Source organism: Euprymna scolopes, chromosome 45, assembly GCF_053919585.1.
Source record: "Euprymna scolopes isolate OS-2025 chromosome 45, ASM5391958v1, whole genome shotgun sequence".
Taxonomy (NCBI): domain Eukaryota; kingdom Metazoa; phylum Mollusca; class Cephalopoda; order Sepiida; family Sepiolidae; genus Euprymna; species Euprymna scolopes.
The window spans coordinates 64907076-64928719 of record NC_136526.1 but is presented as its reverse complement, the minus strand read 5'-3'; the positions used below and the strand labels follow the sequence as shown (position 1 = coordinate 64928719).

General features: G+C 38.4%; 1 protein-coding gene across 1 annotated transcript in view; it reads right to left on the bottom strand.

The window, feature by feature from the left end:
• The window catches only part of LOC145269849 (uncharacterized), a 169739-nt gene that overhangs the window by 64482 nt on the left and 83613 nt on the right, over nucleotides 1–21644 (bottom strand). The gene's annotated exons all lie outside the window — the stretch shown is intronic.

Below are 21644 nucleotides of genomic sequence, written 5' to 3'. Positions count from 1 at the left end.
CTACGAAGTCTATTTTGAACTCTGTCAAGGCAGGATAAGCTGCTTCTAGCAGCTCCTGCCCAGATGTGGCAACAGTACTCCATCATTGGCTGAACCTGGCTTTTATATAGGTAGAGAATTGCGTCAGGAGTGAGATATCTACTGGAGTGGTAGAAGGATCCCACCATTTTTCCAGCAACCTTGGCAATGGATTTGATATACATGTTCCATTTCAGGTCAGGCGTAAAGGTCAAGCCCAGAAGCTTGTCAAAACATGGAGCCTCCCCGACGAGAGCCATTCATTTCAACCAATGCCAGGTTGTTAAATTTATGTTTTAAATTTTTTTTTTTATATTAGGTTGGTGCAAAAATAATGTTTGAACGTCAAAAAACGACATTATTTTTGCACCAACTTAATACTCTACACTGCTTATCAAGGCCCCAAAGCCACTCAAGAGTCAGGAAAAATGATTGTCAGGTGAAACAACACCATGATGATTGGTGAAGGTGAAAACTGGATAGGAATTAATTTATTTAAGAGGGCATTTGAAAATGGCCATGTTATAGTAAGCTGGGAAGCAGCTCTATGATATTATGTTCTAAAAATGAGCAGTTCTAGGAAAAAAGGTTTGCTCATGCAATTTTTATTTAGTTTTAGACACAGACAGAGTGTAAGGAAAATTGCTGGTATTAGTTGTAGCTAGGCGAGTGTTTGCTGCGGGAGGAGCGTGATATCATACAATGAAGCTCAGTCGAGCACTTGCCATGAAAATAACGGTAGAGCAGAGATAGGCTCGCAATGTCTCTTCAGTAAGAAGTGGTAGGGGGGGAGAAAAGGACATTTCCCACTAGATTTCAAAGTCAGTTTTGTACCTGGTCCAGGCAGAAAATGGTGCTCTGAGCAGCTCCTCCCAAGATGTCGCAACAGTACTCCATCCTAGGACGTATTTGATTCTTATGCAGATTGACGATTCCATCGGGAGTAAGACACCTTTTGGAATCGTAGAGAAAGTTACTTGCAACTCCTGAAACTCTACGATCTAAAATATCGATTTTTATTTTTATTCTTCTAACTTTTTTATCTTTTTTTTTTTTTTTCAAGGCCACACAAGGATAAGGGTTAATGAACGTAAGATGATAGTGTAGTAATCGTTAATGGTTTAAATTTGGTAGAATTTATTATTTATGGGGATGGCTTGATAAGAATTTGTTTACATTGGATTTGAAGGCTTACTATGTTGTATGCAACTGGGAAGCAGACCAGCAGAACAGTGTTCCATGAGTTGGCAGTTCTTGGAAAGAAGCTTTGTTAATGGAATCTATGTTTAGATTTAAGCACAGATAGAGAGTGGGGGAAATTTTATATAGTGGCTGTAGCTAGTCAAGTGTTTTTGTAAGAGTTTAGCAAGGGGGAAAACATAGATTGGAGTTCAGTCGAGCATCTTGCCATGAAAATAACAATAAAGCAGAGACATGCTCGCAATGTCTCTTCTGTGGGAAAGAGGTTGCAAGGAAGAGAAAAGGGCATCACCTACTAGGTTTCAAAGCTGGTCTTGAACTCTATCAAAGCTGGGTAGAGCGTGCCGAGCAGCTCCTGCATAGATGTGGCAACAGCACTTCATTTTAGGACATACTTGGCTCTTATACAGACGGAGGATTGCGTCGGCAGTGAGATAACTACTGGAGCGGTGGAATGATCCAACTATTTTTCGAGCGATATTGGTAACAAATTTGATGTATGTGTTCCATTTTAGATCAGAAGTGAAGGTCAGTCCTAGAAGCTTGTCAAAACATGTAGTTTCCCCAAAACGAGAGCCATTCATTTCAATTGGGGTGTGATGGGGGTGGCCGAGATCAGAGTGATTATGATGAAAGAAGAGAAGCTTGGTTTTCGATGCATCAAAAGTAACCAGCCACCTTTTTCCCCATTGCACCACGTTATCAAGATCAGGAGAGAGAGAATCAGACAGATCTTGGTCATTGCTGGCCTTTGAAGTGTTACCATAGATTGCCGTGACATCTGCATAAATGTTTACGAATGATCTAAAAATGTGATTTGGGAGATCATTGATGAAGATCAGGAAGAGAGTTGGGCACAGGATGGAATCCTGAGGGATGCTAGCTTTAATACTATGAGTTTCTGATTTCTGCTCATCAACTACTCAGTTGACAAAGTGTTTAATAAAATTGATTTTTCTTTCATCAGAGGATCATTATTCTTTTTGTTGTAATGCATGTGATGTTGCTATACGTATCTTCACTACACGTGAATAACACGCGCTTGTATTTCTTCTATTATTCAGGTATCCAATAAACCCTTGGTCGTTGCGATGTGCCAAAAAGCAATCTGTACTTATTTATGACCAAGAGATGGCACACACCAGCTGCACAGCTCCAGGTCGTGAAGCCACCTTTGGCGGTAACCTAGCATTGGAAATCCTCAGCCGCCTGATTGACATCCATACCAACACAACTCACCTTCTGCCTGCACCTGCCGTGGCTACTGGAGCGGTAGAATGATCCAACCATTTTTCCAGCGATATTGGCAACAGATTTGATGTATGTGTTTCATTTCAGATCAGAATATAGGTCAGTTCTAGAAGTTTGTCAAAACATGTAGTTTCCCCTAAAGGAGAGCCGTTCATTTCAATTGGGGCATGATTTTGAGGGGGGGGGGGTCAGAGCAATTATGATGAAAGGAGAGAAGCTTGTTTTTCGATGCATCAAAATTAACCAGCCACCTTTTTCCCCATTACACCACGTTCTCAAGATCAGAAGAGAGAGAATTCTTGGTCATTGTTGGCCTTTGAAGTGTTGCCATGGATTGTGGTGTCGTCTGCATAAATGTTTACGAATGATCTAAGTATGTGATTTGGAAGATCATTGATAAAGATCAAAGAGAGAGTTGGGTCCAGGAGGGAATCTTGAGCAATGCCATTGTTAATAAGATGATTTTCTGATTTCTGCCTTTAGCGACTACTCTTATAAGTCTGTCAGAGAGAAAGGATTTAATAATTAAGTAGACCTTTATGTCATACCCTCAAGAGCTATTGTTCTAGAAATGAGGCCCCTGTCGATAGATTTATGCTATACTCTATCAAAAGCCTTTTTACATGTTTACATGTAATCACCTAAAAAAGTAGAATCACATTTTTGTTTTATGAATTAACTAGCCTGTGCGCCCGGCGTTGCCCGGATGTTTGAAGGTGTGTGTTGAGAAAAAAAAAGAAAAAAGTGGTAGTAGGCTGGCTCGAACCTATACCGCGAAGGAGGAAAAGAATGTGAAAAAAAAAAACGTGACGTCTTTGCCGTTGTGTCCATTGCCAAACTGGAAGTGGCGAAGGTTTAAATTAAGGCTAGTCAATTGAAAAAAGGGGATGACCTTTGAAGATATCGTCGAAAAAAAAACGACCACTCCTTATAGAAAACTGCCCAGTTGAAGGTGAAGGAATTAATGTTTTAGCCAATTTTTCGATATTTGTTGTCTGAAGGGTCGAGCTTCAAAATGATACCAATCTCGTGAAAATCCGTTGCCCTGTCAAAAGTTTTAGGCATACATACATACATACATACATATATACATACATACATATATACATTTAAACAGACAGGTGAGATTTATATTATAGATAAAATGTACAGGGCTACACTTTTATCAAAAATAAAAAAAAAAATTTTTTTCACCTTTTCTCAATTTAGAATTTTTTTTTTTTTTTTACATATTTTATTTATTAAGAAAAAAGAAAAGGTTTTTCCCCTTCGATATAAGAGTCGTAAATTTCTGGATAATTTGATATGCAATCGCCTATATATATATATATATATATATATATATATGATTGCAACGTCTTTTCAGACGAGTGCCACTCCCTCAGACACTTAAAGTCCATGAGCCCAAAAATGACTTCCATCGCCACAGGAATATTTTTATAGACAAATGCCTGAGAGAGTATCTATACAAAGATGATGTTACAGAGTCTTAGCTTTGCACAACAGCTAAGTCTCTCTCTTGGTTCAAAATGTTGAGATCCAGCAACAAGCAAGAGCAAGATAGCCAGCAACAAGTTAAACTGCAGACCAGCTTAATGCGGGTACTGGTCTCCCGCTTTATGTTTTTTTTTTAAATTAGAGATTTGCTTCTCCTAGAAAGGTTGCCTTCACCACGGCTTACGGGAGCCCTCTCTACCCCAAATATATATATATATATATATATATATATATATATATATATATATACAGGGTGACCCCAAAAAAACAAAAGCTAAATGGAGGCCATCTAAAACATATGCTGTAGAACGGAGAAAAAAAGGTCAAAAACCCTAGTGTTTTGATGTGATGTTTTGAATATAATAAACTAATTATGACCAAAGTTTCATTTCATTCGGACAAAACACAAAAAACAGGGCCTAATTAGAGTCGGGGCCCGTTTTTTTGGGTCACCCTGCATATATATATATATATATATATATATATATATATGTGTGTGTGTGTGTGTGTGTGTGTGTGCAAGGAATGGTTCAAAAGTAATGTCTCCTATTTTTTTATTCCACTCGAATATTCCAGAGGGGATTGCAAATTGCATTGCTATGGTGAGTGAACTTATGCATTTATGACCTGCACGTTTCATCGCTATCTGTCGCAGATATTGACAGTGTGAGAGTAAGAAAGCAACTTGTCATGGATGTATGTCAGAAGCAGACATGCGTTATTGGATTCCTGGCAAAAATGCATTAAGAATGGTCGTGACTATGTAGAAAAATAAATTCTAGAACACAAACAACTGCTTGTTTCGATGGTACCACTCCTGTCTTTGTAGTTTTTCAACATTTGAGTTACCAAAAAAAAGGAGGCCTTACTTTTTGAACTACCATTGTATATATCTCTACTATTAGATAAAAGTCACTTTGTGCGTGTGTGTGTGTGTTTGTTTCTTCCTTATACGTTCCAAAACGGCTGAGCCTATTTTTTGCAAATTTCACAAAAAATTAATTTATATGTCTGGCAGTGTTCTTAGATATGTTTTGTACAGAAATTCATCCGATGAGTATCGAAAACCGAAAAAAATTGATCTTAAAAATCGCTTTTTTCTCTTATAGATAAAAAAGAATAACTTTTACAGGGGAATATTTTATGTTACACCGGCCAAGGGAGATAATAAAATTTCAGCAAATCATTTCTTCTTAAACAAACAGATTTATTACAATCTAGAGATATAGCTAAGTGATAGATCATTCGACTACAAATCGAATGATCTCCTGTCTAAGCCTGGGTGTATCTCACCATTTTATTTTAATTTTTTCTTATTAACGAGTTCAATTTACGATAAAAGAATATGTACCAATCGCCACAAATTATTTCTTCGTTTGCATATTTTAACACTAAAAGTGACTTTTCCAGGGCATTCATCAGCAAGCCCAAATATCAGCTGACATGATATTGTAAACAAATACAGACGGTATTTTGATGAACGACATTAGCATCATTGCTTGCATTATGTTGATTAATCGGACTATTATTCTCATCGTGGGTGTTATTAGCACAACGTTTCGGTTGCAGCAACCTGCGACCTTCTTCAGGTGTTGAAAACTCGGAAAAATAGCAGACCTAATAGAATCTGGCAGCTACTGCAAATTACAAAAAAATTCGAACCAAAAGACAAAAATGGAACTCTCACAGACCTTCTGCCGGATCAAACATCTATTACCCCCTGCAAAATATAGAGAACTGACTCAACACCACAGCAGGCTACCACACCTATACGGCCTACCCAAGATCCGTAAAGATGGCATCCCAATTAGACCCATCGTCAGCGCCAGAGGCTCAGCATGCCACCCTTTGAGCTGATTCCTAGTATTAATAAAGAGGCCTTGTTTATTTCTCTACCAAACCTCTGGATATAGCTTACTATATATCGTAGTAAAATTGTAACTGAAGTCTACAGTGATCTTAGCTGCGTCACTAGGACTTTCTTCTGAATAGATACAATTGTTTTGTCCCCAACCTTAATGACTGCCTATGAATATGAAAATCCGAATCACAACGAAATAATTGTTTCTCTTTACCTCCAAGACGACTGCCTATGTCTAACCTGCATGCAAAATAGGGGAAAAGAAGGGAAAATTTTATTCCTTTCTCCCAAGCTAAAACAATACTTGAAACCCTAAATTCTAACCAAACTTTACTGTATTCTGTAAGTTAATAACCCCGACCCTTGAAAGCTAACAATCTGCTCCCTCTCCCTCAAGCTGCCACTAAAACTCTACATTACACACGCCTTAGTAGTGGAATCCTTAGCTTCAAGCTCCTAACTTTCACATGCTAACTGCCTAACAGTCATCACTAAACATCTATACATTTCTACCTCTGACATGCATTAGAGCTCATTCCTATCCAGTTTGGTACTTACCAGCCAACGTATGCACTCGGATGCAAAGCGATCTTCATTACATAACAATTGCCTCTTCCTAGATGGTTTTGCAACGAACAATACTAAACCAAATCCGATACTCCCTGTTATGCAAAACGCTCGATGACTTTTAAATGAAAACTAAAATTAACACTAACACAACTTCTATCTATTTGCATCGACTGAAAACTTACCCAAATATCTATTTACTTAATTATACATACGAAATACGCCATGGCTTAAAATGTACCTCCAGTTATACTCTTACTGTACTGCACCTACACCTTAACCTTCATAAATCTAAATATACAGTGACTGGGCAAAATTCTTAGCTCAATTCCTAATACCTACTCAAACTATAACGTTATCCTGAACCTAAACTAACATAAAGTTAAAAAAAATGAAAAACCTAAAGGTAAAAGTCTTAATCCACACTAACGCTTTCCTAACAAGCCTCCCCACAAAACTGCTTACACTGCATGTCCCTAAATCACTTTGAGGAGTGTAACTATTTATTAGATATATAACCTCTACAAACTAACCCTGTAACATTAACTAACCACGCGGGGTCGCAGAAATACCTGGATTACGACCCAGGCGTGGACCAATCCCTCTCAGAGCTGATGGACCCAGTAGATCTTCCCAGATCACCCGTCTAGGAGAAGGAAAACTCTGAAACTAAACCAAAGGGGAGGGAGGCCTCTCCAGTCTTGGATGACAACCTTCCTAGAGCTGGTGACTCAAACAAATTACCGGTTTGCAAACCTAAATTGCTTAAGGAGTAGATAGGTTCTGTCTATCGCCGGCTTCCATACTCCTTCTTTGCCTATTAGTCAGGCGCAGAGACACTATCACAAATGAATTGACAAAACACTTAGTGGTAGATCTTGTTTCTTGTCTAGGGCACTGAATGCTGTTCCCCCACTCCCGACACATCCCACCTCTCAAAACTGGGCACTTGGGAGTGCTTGAGTACCACACATGCCTGTGCAATTAGATTGGGGTGATCTCCTGATGGGCTGAGGGTACCGGATTGACAGTTCCTGGCTGCTGTTTCCGACTGGTAGTACAGGGGCCTTAACTCTTTGGTAGCGCTTAGAGCGGCTGCTCCATCAACGGTTGTATAATATCTGGATGTTTGTAGTGCCATGTCGCGCATAGAAAGGGAACCTGCACTCATCCCCGATGGGCTTTTCTGAAACCAAAGTCCTAGTTGAAGAAAGGTCAGCTAATGGTCTACTTGTGTTGCATGTCTGATACCCTGCATAACCTCTTGTTCAGCTCCCCCCCACCTAACTGAAACTCTTTAAAAACATGATGACAGTACAATCAAAAAATAAGCTTAAACCAGGCCTAGGGACAAACAAATCCAACTCGCCTCCTCCCTTGAGGCTTGCATTCACTAACATCCGTGGGCTTAGAACTAATTTAGCTGATGTTGAAGCATTTCTCCTAACAAATACCCCGGATATCTTAGCACTAAGTGAGACTAATCTACACTCCTCCATCCCCTCTAACTACTTTAACATGCCTGGCTATCTCCCACTCTGCCGTAAGGACTTTGACAGACATATGCACGGACTTGGAGTCTACATTCGTAACACCCTCCCCCTGACTAGGGAAACAAACCTAGAAACGGACGATCAAGCCTTTATGTGCTTTAGACTAAACATACAACATAACATTAGCTACTATTATTTTCTCTAACGCTCTCTCTCGACTAGGACTGCACCATAATAAACAAAGTCTCTGGCAGCATAGACACAGCACTCTCCCTCGACACTAGCGCACAAGTACATGTATTTGGCGACTTGGATGTTCACCACAAAAACTGGCTTGGATTCTCTACTCACACAGATGCAGCGGGCAGCACAACACATAGTTTTGCTATATCTCACTCCCTATCACAAATGGTTACGTCTCCAACTCGTTTCTCTGACCAGCAAGAACAACACGCATCACTTCTAGATCTGTTTCTGACTACAGTTCCCGAGCATTGTATAACAAATGCTGACAGCCCACTCGGGAACACTGACCGTGCAGTGATAATGGTAGAAATCGCCCTAAATTCTAGACCCAAAACTGAAGAGCCAGTGCTCAAAACAACAAGATATTATAAAAAGGCTGACTGGGAAGCCATCAGAGATCTTATCAGAGATGCCCCATGGGGAAATATTTTTTCTCTTCCTGCTGAAGAGTGCGCAAATGAAACCACTGAATGGTTCAAAACAGCAATTAAAGCACATGTTCCCATGCGGAAATTTTATAGCAAGCCCCACTCTCCCCAATGGTTTACTTCGACTTGCGCAACTGCCATTGCTCAAAGGCAGCATGCATACCGCAGATTTAACCGACATAAGTCCAGTTCAAACAAACAGAAGTACATAGAAGCTAGAAGTAACGTTAAGAAAGAAATAGCGACAGCTAAGAGAATTTACTGAAGCCACTAAAAAACGCATCGAAGCACAAAAATTAGGAAATCGTGACTTCTGGAAAATCTACAACAGTGTAGTAAATAATGGGCAATCAACAATTCCCCCACTAACCAACAATCACGAGGTTCTTTGCTCAGCAACCGACAAGGTTAACATGTTTGCCAGTCGGTTTGCCTCAAACTCCACACTGGACTCTTCCAACCATCCCCTGCCTGACTTTCCTTTGCGGACAGACGCTACGCTAGACGATTTAAAAATCATCCCTGCTCAGGTGCATGCTATCATAAAAAACCTTGACACTTCAAAAGCATGTGGACTCGATATCATCCCAGCTGTGCTATTAAAAAAGTGCTCAGCTGAAATAGCTCTAGTTCTCTCCAAACTCTACAACAAATGCCTTAAAGAATCTTGCTTTCCGGACTGTTGGAAAACTACTTCTGTTGTACCAGTATTCAAGAATTCTGGCAAAAGAACTGACCCATCAAATTATCGCCCTATTAGCCTCCTCCCACTTTTCGCCAAAATATTTGAGACCATAATTAACCATGCTCTAGTCCGGCACCTTACAGATGCTAAACTTCTGACTGACAAACAATATGGATTTAGACAAGCCCGTTCCACGGCAGACATCCTCACTGTAATCTCTGAACGTATATACCATTCACTGGACAAAGCGGGAGAGGGCAGAGCAGTAGCTCTAGATATATCTAAAGCTTTTGACAGGGTATGGCATGAGGGTCTCCTCAGGAAGATTAGATCATACGGTATCACTGGTAGAATACTTAACATAATTAAATCCTTCTTAGATAAGAGAAAAATCCAGGTTGTCCTCGACAGTCGTACATCTAAACAGTGTGATATAAATGCAGGAGTGCCTCAGGGGTCTATCCTTGGACCTCTATTGTTCCTAATATTTATTAATGACCTCCCCGACAAAACTGCCTCTGGGATGGGTATATATGCTGATGACACCACACTCTATAACAGGCATGACAGGAAAACAAATGAACACATAACAAAAGAAATGGCAAAAACACTAGAGGATGACCTCCAATCTGTAGTGGAATGGGGACATAAATGGATGGTCACGTTCAATGCTGCCAAAACTAAACTGGTTTCCTTCAATAATTACAAGAAACCTTCTCTGCCACCAATAGCAATGGCCAGTGACTCCCTGTCTGAGAGTACATCTTTCAAACTGCTTGGCCTAACGTTCACAGGAAACATGAGTTGGAACAATTATATTGAAAACATTGCCAGGGCCGCTGCGAAAAAGGTAGGCTCTCTCTACCGTGCTAGAAAACTACTGACACCTGAAAGTATCCTGTACCTCTATAAGGCAACCATTCGCCCATGTATGGAGTATTGTTGTCACATTTGGGCTGGTGCATCTGCTACTAGTCTCTCGTTCCTAGACAAGGTTCAAAAGAGAGTCGCTAATCTGATAGGCCCTGAACTGGCATCTAAGCTTCAGCCTCTGTCTCATCGACGAAACGTTGCATCCCTCTGCCTGTTCTACAAGTATTTTAATGGTGAATACTCTGACGAACTGCAGACACTTGTGCCCCCACGACGTAGACACCCTCGACAAACCCGATAGGCTGCTAAATCCCACCCCCACACAGTAGAGATCCCTAGATGTAATAGATCTTTCTACTCCAGTAGTTTCTTCCCCAGAACTGCTAGACTCTGCAATTCCATTCCAGGTCCCTGCTTCCCTAACTGTACTGACATGCAGAAGTTCAAGTGTAATGTGAACCGACATCTTGCTGCCCAAATCCCAACATAGTGCCCCAGTAGTTGTTGCCCCTGATAGTAGCCCCCCTACACCAAAGTGGCAATGTGTCTTGTTTGGGGTGAAAATGTAAAATAAAAAAAAATTAAAAAAAAAGAAAGAAAGAAAGACCCATACTCAAAACAACGAGGTATTACAAAAAGGCTGACTGGGAAGCCATCAGGGAACTCAGAGATGACCCATGGCGAAATATCTTTTCTTTTCCAGCGGAACAGTGTGCAAATGAGACCGCTGAATGGTTCAATCCTATGATAAGGAACAGCAGCCAAATATTCTTCGAGAAAAAGTAGAACTTGATTGCTATTTGCTTTCTATTCTACACGGTGGAATGATAGAGTTGTCGGCCTAAACAAAACAACACAACTTCATTTTAAAAGTAACTCGGTTATGTAGTAGAGCTGACATCTATTCAAATTAACCCCGCTTAGCCTCAATCATCCTCTCAATACAGGAGCATGCCTTTTCCGCAAACACCGGTGGGAGTTCAGCAAATAAGCTGGCTTTGGTGACGTTCTCGATGTATGATCAAACAAAGCAGTTCAGGTCGGGGGAGAGGGGAGGGCCAGCGAGAGAAAGGTACATACAAAGTTGTAGCACTTCTTCTGAAGCCAAACCCGACGGTCCCTTTGGACTTGTGGGCCAGCGCTGAGTCTGGCTGCCACACCCAAGGTCTGTAGCAGCCATCTGACAGCACCAAAGGATTACCAGATTCTTCAGCACATCCAGGTACACTTTGATGTTGACTTTCAAGCTGACTTCGAAGATGTGAGGTGGCATGATGTGGCCCTCGCTTGAAACCACACCAAAGACCTGTGGCTAGAAAGGGTTGTTCGATGCGTGAGCTGTGCCCTTAAGCATTAAACCATCCGGATTTGTATTCTGAGGGTGCTGGCAATGGTCCTGCTGTCATAACTTGGATCAATAGAGATCATGAGTTGTACAGTGGCACATCTCCGATCTCGCTCGTTGAACATTGTGTCACTTTCAGACATGATAGAAGGCTCCTATCGCTTTTGGGATTTGTACACAACTGGCCAACTAGTAGATGGTCTGCAACAAAAAAAAGAAAACCGGTTTTCATCAAACGGAAATGGAATCATGTCGTCTTTTCTAGGGCAACAATTCTATCATTCCATCCTGTATTATTAGAGAGCCAATCCTCTATTGATTATTATATTGTACCTATTTACAATGCCTCCCCACGGGACAGAGTTAGACACCAGGGTCGTTTTTTAACGTGGAGAAAAGGTACAAAAATAAAAATTGTCTCAGTTGTGAAGGATTTCTCCTTCACTGAAAGAGAACAAGAAATCGAAGTGCCGCATCTGAAGAACAGATGGTATTTATTTGCTCCCCCACTGAGCAAATTAGGCACAAGGCCGTTTTTAATGTGAGGTAAAAACCAGCTCCCCTAAAAGTAGGCAAAAAGGGGGCACTCTGGTTACCAAAAATAATAATTGTCTCAGTATAGAGGGTTTCCCCGCCATTGACTGGTACAAATTATCTTAAGTGCAGTATCTGCCGGAACAGATGGTATTTATTTGCTCCCCCACCGAGCAAATTAGGCACAAGGCCAATTTTTAATGTGAGGAGTGAAGGGAGGGGGAAGGGGAAAAGGGGACCAGCTCCCAAGAGGTGGGAAATGGGAGCTGGTTAATTGTCAGGCATGTGGGGTTGCCCCCACATCCGGTCTTTGCTAGTCATAGCCAGTCATAGCCTGCAGAATCTGCCGGAACAGATGGTATTTATTTGCTCCCCCACTGAGCAAATTAGGCACAAGGCCGTTTTTAATGTGAGGTAAAAACCAGCTCCCCTAAAAGTAGGCAAAAAGGGGGCATTCTGGTTACCAAAAATAATAATTGTCCCAGTATAGAGGGTTTCCCCTCCATTGACTGGTACAATCTTAAGTGCAGTATCTGCCGGAACAGATACTACACTTTGATCTTGGCCACATTATATTGTAATCAATATATACTTATAATACTTTGATCGCTGCAACTTATAATTTCACCTTATAATTACACGTATCAACACAAAATGTCAGCCAGATCTGCCGAGTAGATCCGACAAAATAGTAGAACGGACAGACAAAGATAGGATAAGAGTACACAAGACAAAACGACATTCACACGTGTCCAACATCTGTGTTTGTCATTTTTATAATGTATGCAAGCTGTGAACAGTTGTTTTGCGTCCCTATTTTTCAGTTTGATGACTGAAGTTAAGCAACGTTGAGCCTGGTCAGTACTAAAATTCTTTTTTATTCCATTTTCATCCTAAACAAGGCTCAGTGCAACTTTGATGTAGGGGGCTATTATCAGGGACATAAGTTGCAGGGAGACTAAGTAGGGAGTTGAGCAGCAAGATGTTCACATTACACTTGAACTTCTGCATGTCAGTACAGTTCGGAAAGCAGGAACCTAGAAGGGAGTTCCAGAGTCTAGCAGTTATAGGGAAGAAACTATTAGAACGCTTTCTTACACCTAAGGATTTCTGTGAAAGGGTGGGATTTAGCTGCTTGTCGGATTTGATGGGAGTATTTAAGTCGAGGGGGTACAAGGGCTTGTAGTTCATCAGAGCATTCACCATTAAAATACTTGTAGAACAGACAGAGGGATGCAATATTTCGTCGATGAGACAGAGGTTGAAGTTTGGATGACAGTTTAGGACCTATCAGGTTGGCGACTCTCTTTTAACCCGTCTAGGAGCGAGAGACTAGTAGCAGATGCACCAGCCCAAATGTGACAACAGTACTCCGAATAGTGGCCTTATAGAGGTACAGGATACTTTCAGGTGTAAGTAGCTTTCTAGCACGGTAGAGAGAGCCCACCTTCCTCGCAGCAGTCCTGGCAATGCACTCAATGTATCTGTTCCAACTCATGTTCATTGTGAACGTTAAGCTGATGGGTGAACATTTACGACTTTCAGGTACTGAATGTGCTCTCTGCTTATCTCGGCATTGTTTCCAATTGTCTAGCACTTCTCCTTGCCACTGGACTCAAGCGGTGCCGATTCAGGAGAGGTGTGGTTGGAGATTGCGCAACCCTTGCCTCACAATTACTTGCACAGCTACTCTTACAGGGACACTTAACAAAGGCATTGATTGAAAAGTGCTCAGAGTTAAAGTAAAAATAAAAAGGCAGGGCGTCAGTTAGGGATGATGAGGTGTCAAAAGAGTAAGGAAATCAGAACACCAGAGTTGATTGGCCAAATAAAGAATTTCATGAATAAGGACCGTCGTGTGTCTATAGAGAAAATAATTGCACAGTTTGATGTCAGTGTGGGAACTGTACACACAATTATTCACAAGAAACTGAAGATGTAGAAAATTTGCACAAAGCTGTCCAAAGGGTTCTCCATTCTTGTCGATCGGTCGGTTGTTTTACGGCATATCAACACTTTTCCAGGTTATTTAATGCTGAATCCAATGATTTTGAAGAAAAATCTTTTAATAGAATATATTTCCTTTTTTTCAAGTCGGTTTCTATTTAAACCATAGTTGGGACCCTAACAGGTATTACCACTCTGAGTCAGAGTGGACCTGGGAGCAATGGTAATTAAAGGGTGGCTCCACACTCTCTAAAGCCTGCAAGCTGGGGCCTCACCATCAGATATAGTTTAAGGTCATATCCAGGACCCCATCCTTGTCAAAGACCATTTGACCAAGATGAGCAGCAAGACGGTTCCTTACAGTTATTCCCTAAGTTCAAGAAAAACCTTAGAGGCTGTGGTTATGAGACAATTAAGGAGATGAAAGACGCTATGACAAGGGTCATACAGGAGGACTTCCATAGGGTCTTCTAGAAGTTGTTGGAATTGTACACGTGCATTGCAGCCGGAGGAGATATTTTCAAATGGACTAGAGTTTCATGTGCGTGCTATCAATAAAAGTGCCGATACGAAAAAGTCACCTCATACATCTCGATGACTCCCTCTAAGACTGTTTTCTTATAAAGATGGCCATGTGGCCTTTCCCAGCTAAATTAAGTTCCCAATATGCTACAGGCCCATGGGTGATGCAGTGAAGCTATTTAGAAGATCAACATCAATGATCTCCCAAAACACATACTTAAATCATTCATCAACATCTATGCTGATGACACGACCATCTATGGCAACACATTAAAAGCCATAACTTTAAAAAGTACATAGCAAGCATACCCGGTGAACCAAGTGCAAGTGAAATACAAACGATTGCACTGAAATGGACGGCTAGAATCCTGAAAAGATCTCTTGGTTGGACTCACTAAAATAGGGGTAAATGTCAGACATCTGGTTGGATGTCCCATCCCCTAGAAGAAAAAGTTTAAGAAAAATGAAAAAAAAGAGAGAAGCAACAATCTCTCTGATTCTCTCTCCTCAGATCTTGAGCGCGTGGTTCAGTGGGGGAAGAGGTGGCTTGTTACCTTTAATACATCTAAGACCAAGCTCCTATCATTACATCATAAACGCTCTGATCCCCATCTGGCATCGATTGAAATGAATGGCTCTCGTCTAGGGGAGGCCCATGTTTTGATAAGCTTCTGGGTTTGACCTTTACTCCTGATCTGAAATGGAACACATACATCAAGCCTGTGGCCAAGGTCGCTGGGAAAATGGTGGGATCCTTCTACCGCTCCAGAAGATATCTTACTAATGATGCAATTCTCTATCTGTATAAAAGCCAAGTATATCCAAGGATGGAGTACTGCTGCCACATCTGGGCAGAAGCTGTTAAAAACAATCTATCCTGCCTTGACAGAGTACAAAATAGACTTCGTGGCTTAGTAGGGGATGACCTTTTCTTTTCCCTGCAACCTCTCTCCCACAGAAGAGACGTTGCGAGCCTGTCTCTGTTTTATCGTTATTTCTATGGAAAGTGCTCGTCTGAGCTCCATTCTCTGGTCCCCCGCCACCAATCTTTCACAAAAAACACCCGACTAGCTGAAACCACTGCCAATAATTTTCCCCACTCTTTATCCGTGCCTAAATCAAAACGTAGATTCCATGAACAAAGCTTCTTTCTTAGAACTGCACGCCAGTGGAACTCTGCCGCTTGCCTGTTTCCTCCCCGAATTCAACTTGGATGTCTTCAAGTCCAACACAAACAAATTCCTGATGAACCGCCACCTTAAGTAATGACACTTTATCAAATCCCTAATACTAACTATTACTATGATACTATCCCACTGATTAGTGTACACACAATAACCCTTATCCCCGATAAGTGGTGACCCCCCCCCCATGTAAAAAAAAAAAAAGAAAAAAAAAGGGGGAGATAATCCTGATGAAATATGCAGTGCTTGTCTACGACTGGGCCTATAAAAAAATTTTTTTCCAAGAAAAATCCTTAAGTTTTATGATGTATGTACCTGCCACCGCACGAAGATGTCATTCAAAAAATTACGTATAATTGATCAAGTAGTTTTTTTTTATTTAAAAAAAAAAAAATAAAAAAATAAATGACAAATTCTATCGGGGGAAAAACTTGACGCCATGTTTATTTTCAATATGCTACTAGCGACATCTTTTGGTAATTACGAGAATGCAAGATCAACAAGGGAAGACAATCGACTTTTCACCCATTCCAGCAAACGAGTAGTTTCCAAGATATGAAAAAATGTTACTTTTAAAATGTGGGGGATCACTTTTCTATAATAAATTAACATATAATGAGCACCTACTTTATGACCACGTGTTTGTTTAAGAAAAAAAAAAAAAAGAAAGTGTTTTGCCATCTTTTTTACGCGTCTTGATCTTAACAGCATAAAAAAAAAAAAAATTTCAATTATATTTCTTCCTTTTTGTCTTGACACTTAAAGAAGGGGACTACACTCTGCTGATCCTGGCTGGATTAATATTACTATTTTTTTTTTTTTACCTGGAATTCTTTACAATTACAAATCTGCTCTAACTGGATGCATGTTGCCAATTTTTGCTTGGAACCACATTTAATATTCATAATTTGAGTGCTGGTCTAATGTAAGATTCTGAGAGTTTAGCCGCATTTTCGCATTGCAAAAGACTAGCTCTGCTAGAAAACTAGTCGGTGTCACACAAAAAATACTCTCCATTTATCGGCCAATGAATTTGGCCTCGTGATGAAGTATAATTAAAAACTAAATGTTTACTTTTTATAATTTATATTTTTATTCACATTTTTTGAAAACTTGAAATTCACTTTTTTTTTTTTTTTTTTTTTTTAAATTCTGAAAAGGAAAAAAAATAAATATAAAAACATATCCAGAAAAGTGACACGAAAGTGTAACATTTTTGGATATGTTTTTGTTATTTTTACTCATAAAATTAAAAATGCAAATATTTCTGGATAAGTGTAAGGAAAAAAAAAAAAAAATTAATACAGAAAAATCTTTATGTACGTACCTGTAGCAGATCATATTCTAAAAATCAAATTGATCAAGCAGTTTTTTTGTTTTTTTTAATAAACAAAATTATTTTTAAAGTTTTAAGCGATTAATGTGAAATCATTAGCATTGTGGAGTTATCTGCCCTTGTTTTTTCAAAATTTGCTTACTCTTAAAATTTTTTATTTTTAAAAGGTAAAAATTAAACTACCTGATCAATTTACATAATTTTTGGAATATGGCATTTTTGTTCCGTGACGGGTATTTATATCATAATGATTCTTCTGTATTTTTTTTATGTTGAAATGTGAACTTAAAAAAAAATAAATGAATAAATAAATGAAGTAAATAAAAAAAATATTTAAAAAATAAAAAAAATGAAATTATCTTGCCCGTTCACAGCCTGCATTACCTTCTTCAAAACCTGAAAACAAAAACAAACACAATTGGTTAGTATTTTGATTTCAGTGTTTGAAAGGAAAGGAAAATACAGACTGGGATAAAAATCAAGTTGTTAAAAAAAAAAAAAAAAAAAAAAAATCACACTTTAAACAAAAGACAAAAGAACAAAATAATTTTTATCAGTGAAAATTTATTTATTTATTTTATTTTTTTTTCTCCATGACCTTTGAACGCTTTCATTCATTCAAGCGTTTTGATCAGGATTTGAATTGACGATGTCAAAGATTATGGAGAACCTGAAAAACATTCTGCCAAAAATGATCCCCAAAGAGGATAACAACGAGCAAAGTTTAATCAAATTTGTGGAAGAAATGGATTAAAAAATGTGAAGTGTTTATTTTATTTATTTTTTTAAATTGTAAAACATTTAATGTGAAAAAAATAAAAAAAAAAACAAGATCCTTTCAGGTTAAGAAAGACGGATTTAAAATTTATTGTTAATACAGCAAGAGATTTTATTGTATAGAAAATGAGACCCCTCTAGAACCTTGTGGCATAATGGTTAACGTACTTGACCATAGCACATATGGTCTGAGGTTTGAATCCTACAAGTCAATGTACACCGACAAGTAAAACAGGTGTTCATATATATATATATATATATATATATATATATATATATATATACACACACACACACACACACACACACTAGCATGGGTGCCCGGCCTTTCCCGGGTATTTGGAGGTATATGCTGAGCAAAACACAAAAAAAAAAACATCAAATTTTTTAACATTTGTCCCTATTATGACTCCTTAAAATTTGTTTTGGGCTCAAATCAAGTTATTAAGTTAGATCCATGTTCAAGGAACATATATCTAAAATTTCTAGTGTTTAGACCCAAAATTTTCGGAGGAGTTTGGTAGAATTCTCAAAGGTCAAATCGTTTAACTTTGACCCCTTAACAGCCAAATTTCTGACGGAAAACCGATCAAACATTTTCCCAAATCTCCGTACCCTGTATATATAATTTCGAGTCTAGACTAAAAATTGACAGTTATTGCGTAAGGAAATGTACACACAGACAGACACACTGACACGTTCACTTTTATAGACATATACAGAAAGATAGACTAACAGATTAAACAAAAATATATACGTATACATAAATATATATGGAAGCAAATATTATGCAAGTATAAATCATGTAGAATATCTGCATGAATATAATTACACGTAATAGTTAACTAAAGATGATTATCGCATGAGAAAAACTGAAAAAACTAATGGGGAATTAATTAAAATGAATGTTTAAAAGAATATGCAAATTAGCTAGATCTTTTACTAGTGAATGCATTTACACAACCCATATATAAGAAAATTGTATTTTATTTTTAAATAAATAGAAAAGAGAGTTTTTAATATGAGTATCAATACACACAGAAGAAAAACGAATTTAAAGGTGTGTGTATATATATATATATATATATATATATATATATATATATATATATATATATATATATAGTGTGTGTGTTTTCATTTAAATATACCAGTTGTTTACTTATAACTTTTTTTCTATTTTTCTTATGTGAAACTAAAAAAACCTAATATACTGCATATGTTTTTGATTCCACGTCGAATCATCCTCAGGTGAGGGGCAAATGAACAATAGGTCAAGAGAAGTGGAGAAGAAAGGAATTTAGTGGCCACACAATCAACATTTGCAGACAGCAAAGCATCAGTGTTTTTTGAAGCCAAATTCCAGGCTGATAAATTTGGCCCACATGGATGAAAGGTGATCTTCTGACGACTATTTGAAAATATTGTTGATTCTATGTTTTGGTGAAGATGACTTGAAGCATTTTTTTTTTTTTCTTGTAACGTTTTTTAAATTTGTTCCACGATGTATTATTTTTGCGTGGCTATGATTTGCCTTGAATGGAGGTGGGTATAGACGTTGATAAATTGCGCTGAAATCTCGGCATTATGAGGTGGCGGGATCGGATAATGGTTGCGTACTCGTATAAACGGCAAAATCACGTTGACATCCCGGTTCTCATGAGATCAATGAAATAAACGACATTGATCCTGGCCAGTACTAGATGGGTGACCATTTAGGAATACTAGGCGCTGTATGTATTGCGCTACGGAGTGAAAATTTCCAAATTAAGGGAGCATTAAAACCACTTGCAGAGATATGCTTTCAATCTTCATTAAGATATGCACCTTGAAAAAAAAAAAAAAAAAAAGAGGTTGACTGTCACAATATCACTTTTACAAATGATTTTTCCCAATACTCTAACCACTGCGCCATGGGTCCTTGCGTTTCTGAATATTTTTTTGTCCGCAGTGGTTAGAGTACTGGGAAAAATCATTTGTAAAAGTGACCTTCTCCTGAAGGCTGAAGGTTCAATCCTCAGTGTGGGTGACCGAAATATACATTTGCAAAATTACTTAGAACCTCTATCCAGTCATGGCTGACGGAACAAGAGCACGCTACCCCCCATGAAGTAAGGGTTCTGCTTGAAATTCCGTCCAAATTCCTGACAGATACACCTGAAAAAGGTCGGAGGTTACATCAGCCGAAACGTGAAAATCACACTCAAGATGAGAACAGTAGTCCAATGAATAATACAAATAACCATATTGTAGTCAGCTGGACAGCTGAGAAACAAAACAATTCCACAGGTGTGCAGTTCTAAGAAAGAAACTTTGTTCATGGAATCTACATTTAGGTTTAGGCACAGATAAAGGAGAGGGGGATTATTGATGGTGGTTTCAGCCAGACGAGTGGGTTTTTGTGAAAGTCAAGCTAGGGGATCATAGATTAGAGCTCAGACGAACACTTGCCATGAAAATAATGATAAAGCAGAGACAGGCTCGCAATGTCTCTTCTCTGGGAAAGACGTTGCAGGGAAGAGAACCGTGTGTTTATGTATTACGTTTCTCAATTTTTTGAAATGGAAATTTGATTGTTCATACTTGGATTCTTTAGACTACCATTATCACCTTTCATATTATCTGCACGACAATTATACGAGGTAGTAATCACTAGTATGTATTAGAGACGTACTGATTTTCAATTGATCAGCCGATAATTTTTCTAATGCCGATTTATCAGCAAATTTTTTTGTCATAAAAGATACTAATATTAATTATATTGTAAATGAGATACTTGTACAGTTTAATCAAGACATTAAAAAATGAAAATATCGAAGAAGAAAAAAAAAAAAAAAAAAAAAAAAAAAAAAAAAAAAAAAAAAACGGTTACATTGTACGTATCTGTTTTGGACTTTTTTTTTTGAAGATCTCCGAAAAAAAAATTTCACTTAATTTGATAGAGTTTTTTTTTTTGTTTTTTTTTTTTTTACAGCGGAAAAACATTTTTATGAAGGTAGCCATCTTGGAATTCTTTTTTTTTTTTGAACATGCTATGGGGAGATAACTCAGTTTAAAGCCCCAATAATCCATCTCCATCTTTATTAATAGCTTTTCTTCCTAAAAATCAAACTTTTTACTCAGTATCATAATTTTTTTTTTCGCTGTTTAAAAAACTACTTTATGAAATTAAGTGAAAGTTTTTTTTCTTTGGAGAACTTCATTCCATAACAGATACGAACAATATAAGCCTTTTTTTTTTTTTTATATTTTCATTTTTTAATGTCTTGATTAAAAACTTGTACAAGTACCGTAAACGAAGAAAAGTTTAGTTTTTTTTTTTTAATTACATTTTCACCCCAAACAACGCACATAGTAACCCCCTACACCAAAGTGGCTATCAGGGGCAGCAACTACTGGGGCACTATGTTGGGATTTGGGCAGCAAGATGTCGGTTCACGTTACACTTGAACTTCTGCATGTCAGTACAGTTAGGGAAGCAGGGACCTGGAATGGAATTCCAGAGTCTAGCAGTTCTGGGGAAGAAACTACTGGAGTAGAAAGATCTTTTACATCTAGGCATCTCTACTGTGTGTGTGGGGGGGTGTTAATTCCCTTTTGTTTGTCAGTGAAAATTTAATCAAAGATACATGTATCGTCTACACCATATTACCAATTAACAGGCATGACATGCTGTTAACATGTAAATTTTTACAACTGCATTGAATTTGAGGCAAATAGATGTAAACATGGAAAATTTCACTCCTTTTCCTATCGAATTAACATTTTTTTGTACTTTAAATCATTTGTTAAAAAAAATTACTTTATCTTTGTTTTCGTGTCGAAGAATAGCACAGCAAATTGCGACGAAGTACGAACCGAAAATAAAGCATTCTTCAGT